This window comes from Macrobrachium nipponense, chromosome 42 (assembly GCF_015104395.2).
Source record: "Macrobrachium nipponense isolate FS-2020 chromosome 42, ASM1510439v2, whole genome shotgun sequence".
NCBI lineage: Eukaryota > Metazoa > Arthropoda > Malacostraca > Decapoda > Palaemonidae > Macrobrachium > Macrobrachium nipponense.
This window is the reverse complement of record NC_061103.1, coordinates 28,444,455-28,449,454: the sequence shown is the minus strand read 5'-3', so window position 1 is coordinate 28,449,454 and position 5,000 is coordinate 28,444,455.

Genomic DNA, 5,000 nt, shown 5'->3' with positions numbered 1-5,000 from the left:
CTTATGTACAATTTTACATACTACATCATAATCGGTTCTGGTTACTAGCAAGACATACAATATTGGTGCTTATAATACAAAGTTGCAAAATGTAAAAATTCATGATTCAATAAAATTTAACAAAGTCGCTGATTTCTAGGTGGCTGTTGGTGAATCTTCCTGGTAAAAGACAACAGCTCGCACCAACGAGAGAGAGAGAGAGAGAGAGAGAGAGAGAGAGAGAGAGAGAGAGAGTCATATGCGTTAATGGAATATGTTTACCAAAAATTATCATGACATAAAGTTATATATGGGTAAACTACGAGAGTAACATAAGATGTCACTGGTGAGGGAGAATGAATAAGGGTAAAATTCACCAATGAGAACCATAACTGTAGCTAAGACAGAATAATTCTGACAATTATAAATAAAGGAAAACTATTCATGAAGAAGAAGTGCAAAACCTCCATTCACTGGTAATATCTATCATTAAGGTCTAAAACAGAAAAAAAAGAAGGGAAAATGAACGTTGCTCGGCCCTTCAATAAAAGTGTTTTTACGTTGCATGGAACTAGTGGTTATTCAGCAACGGGACCAACGGCTTTACGTGAATTCCGAACCACGTCGAGAATGAACTTCTATTACCAGAAATACACATCTCTCACTCCTCAATGGAATGGCCGAGAATCGAACCCGCGACCACCGAGGTGGGACGCCAACACCATACCAACCACGCCACTGAGGGGCTGTATATAGTCACGTTGGCACAAGGTAATACCCACTATAGTTATGATTTGTGCAAAAAGCAAATAAAATATTCAGTTTCAAAAGATACTGATCCGGTAGACGTTAACCTACCGAAATTTGTAGTAAAAATTATTAATAAATCCTGCTCACATTTCCATTTTTTTCCAAATAGTGAAATATCCACTTACTAGTTCGTCTCCAGGTATGGTTCAAATTTATTTTTCCCCTATTATTTGGCACGAGCTAGTTGGTGCACGCTATGCGCACTGCTGTCTCCGCTACCTACACCACCACCACTACCCAGGCGGACAAACAGGTTTGCAGGAGGAGGGTGGAAGTGTCCCTTACACGCCTGTTCCCATCCCTACCCCGGCGCCACCCGAGGAGGACAAACCGGTTTGCAAGGGGTAGGTAGGTGGCTGTGTCAGGTTTCCCCTACTGTCAGTGGGGGAGTACAAACAAGATCTACTCGGATTTTATCATCATGAAAGATTACTGTTATTTAATCATTTCCTGAGATAATCACCAATAAGTCGGAGAGAGAAGGACTATCAAACCACCTTTAAATACTAATTCAGATTAATTTCAGACAGGGAAGAACTATACACAGGAATAAAATCAAGATTCACTACATTCTTTATGACTTGTAAGCTCTTCTGCCCTTTTCAAATGCGTTTTGCTTCCTATTTCTATAAATATAAGGTTGCTTTAAATAGCCACTTCTCCTCTTGGAAACAGAAAATTGCCTACCTCCACCTCATATTTCGGCACTCGGCCATTCCCTTCATAAATATCATTTATGATTTTTATGGAGTGAGAAGCGAAAACATTAATTGTTCATAAACTGCCGCATCGCAGCTTTGACTGCGTTGGGAAAGTAGTGAAATATATCACTTAATATTTTTTGGGAGGTACTTTCGTTTCATGCATTTTTTTTTCTTTTTATTTATGGCTGGATGAAAAATAATTTTTTTTCGTGTAAATATTTATTATCTATCTATTGGTTTTTACATAAACAGATAATATTTCACCAAGACTTAAATTCAATAAAAGGAAAAATCAGTTTTCCTGATACTAGACATTCCTTTAATATTATTGAGATTGTATCGAAATAAATTAAAATTTGACAGAGTACGATAATCGATAATATTCCTACTATCTGAGCACTTCCGTGACAATATCTTTGGGAGATAGAAGTTTTTGGGTCCAATCTGAACAATCGAGTTTTCTGTACAGCGTATAATGCTGTATGAAACTCTCAGCTACGGCTCAAGAAATTCTCACCCGCGGCCACTGAAACTTTCAGCCACGTCCTGGTGGTGGCCTGTGTAGATGCCCCTATAGCGGTGCCAGACGTACGATCATAACAAACTCTAACCTTAACTACTATAAAAACTACTGAGACTAGAGGGCTGCAATTTAGTATGTTTGATGATTGGAGGGTGGATGATCAACGTACCAATTTGTAGCCCGTCGCATCAGTAGTTTTTAAGATCTGCGGGCGGACAGAAAAGTGCGGACGGAGAGACAAATGTCCATCTCAATAGTTTTCTTTGACAGAAAACTCAAAAGCAAGTAATATTTTCCTGAGACGTATCTTCAGATTCAGACTCGTTATATTAAAGATCTTTTCATCTGTTCAAATTTCACGCACAACCTATAACATATACTCATGTTGCTGTGCCACTTCCATTCGCAAAAAAAAAAAAAAAAAAAAAAAAAAACAAAAAAAAAAAAAAAAAAAAAAAAAAACTAATCGTTCTGTCACAAAAACCAGATAAAATATTTCGGGATTAAATGATTAAATGACATTCCTGCAATGTCAGCTCTCACCGTTTCAAAATCCGGGTTTTCGAACATTTGCACGACACCATAAAGGGCGTCATTATGCTGCAAATACCTACCATAACTATACTCTGTTTTTTTCCATCTGTTCATCCGCCTGTGGTGGTCGCGCATGGCAACACTGCATCCCGTGCTTAAATAGTTACGTTGTGTCTAAATTTTAGGTAAATAAAAGAATATCTGGGTGTACATTTGCAACTGAAAAGTGTTTTAATAATTTACTGTATGCGAATTACACCGTTAATATTCGAAATAGGATATTATATAAAGCCCGGACGCAGTGTTGCCATGCGCAAACGCCATAGGCGGATGGACAGATGAAAAAAAAACAGAGTATAATTGGAAACAGCAGAATGAAAATTGCTTCCCGGATATCGGTCGTTAGCATGATGAAATGCCCGTGTGAAGAATGAAAAAGGTTAACTACTTCTTTTCAACGCAAATAATGAATATCCCTAAAAGTAGTATAGAGTTGTACTTGATTTCAAATTGAGCTTTAAAATGTCATAAATTTCACGGTACTCTACAGTAACTTAAGACTTGCTTGATTTTCTGATCATCATAGACTATTTTTATCAATATAATAATAAATTTTGTTGTTTTACCCTTTTTTTTATATATAATTCCTTATGTTACTGAGTACGTTAATTTTATGTTTCAGGTTACTCTACACAGTAACCTAAGATTTGCTTGATTTTGTGATCATCAAAGACCTTATTTTTATCCATATAATAATGAACTTTGTTGTATTATCCTTCTTTTATATAATTCTTTATGTCACTGAGTATAAAAATCTTATATGCCTCAGAGTACTCTACACAGTAACCTAAGATTTGCCTCATTTTCTGTTCATCAAAGAATTTTTCATTCGCCAATATAATAAATTGTGGTGTTAATTCCTTCTTTCATATAATTCCTTATATTGCTAAATTTCAGGTTTCAGCCAAGTCCTTCCTTATTTTGTAGCATCATCTGATGAAGAAATAACCAAAATCGCAAGAAAAATTTTTTTTTTTTTTTTCAAGAATTCTATTACAGGGACAGTAGCATCTCAGTAGAACTGAATCAAAAATACAAGAGGTAAAGTGTTTTATATAGATTATTTTACCGAGAACTTAGTTTATTTTTTGCCCTCTGTCGAAAATAACCTGTAGATATATCCTGCATATAAACGGATGTTTATACCTTTACGTACAAGACAATAGTGACTTAATTTTCATTCATTCTAAGCACCATCAGGAATACCGCAGGTTTACACGTAGTGCGTTTTTATAAGTCGCTTAAAAAGTCAAACTTATCATCCTCAAGACGTTTGTGTAACCTTCATGGCACAAGCACTTCATAAGAGAAGTTTTACAATTATATATATATATATATATATATATATATATATATATATATAATACCTGGATCCCGGCACTATTGTCCCCCTACCCTTCCAATCTCCTAGCGACCCCGCCCCTACCCAGGGCGGACAAACAAGTTTGCAGGGTGAGGGTGGCTGTGTCATGTCTCCCCTACAGTCACCCGGGGGGAGGTACAAAGAATATTCACTCGCATTTTATTATAATAGAATATTTTTGGGAAGTATGTGGTTAATATCTGTATCATTTGTTATCCACATCTCGTGAATGCATAAATACTTTTCAAGAAAACGCTCATGTAATTATTAGCTGTTTTAAATTAAAAAGTTTTCTAATAAGAATGTTGTTCCATGAATTTATTTCTGCTTAGCTTCGTTTGAGTTTGAATCATGACTCTTATCTATTTGTCACTGAAATTCTGATCTTCCTTGAAAAGATATATATTTAAGTCTTGTGTTAATTATGGGATATTTATGTGTCTACATTTTACTTTTCTTCTAAGAAAAGGATATATTTTCTTCGCTCTTATGAACAACAGAGATGAATATCAACACTTGCTTCTTATTAACTTATCATTATATATGAAGCGGAGAGAGAGAGAGAGAGAGAGAGAGAGAGAGAGAGAGAGAGAGAGAGAGAGAGAGAGAGGGAAATATCAAGGTATATAAGAAACACACATAACTGCAAAACAAACTATTAGTTCAAATCCATTTCTTGGCATTGATCAAGCTCTGTAAAATAAATCTACTGTGATGGCTTTTTGTCTGTCCGTCCGCCCTCAGGTCTAAAAGACTACTGAGGCTAGAGGGCTGCAAAAACGCATGTTGATCATCCACCCAACAATCATCAAACATACCAAATTGCAGCACTTTAGCTTCAGAAGTTTTTATTTTATTTAAGGTTAAAGATAACAATAATTGTGGGTCTGCCACGTCTATAGGTGCTAACAACACATGGCACAACCGGGTCGTGGCTGAGAGTTTCACACAGCATTATAAGCTGTGCAGGAAACTCGATTGTGCCGAAGTAACTTCGGCTTATTTTGTACTAGTTTTCCCTTGGAAA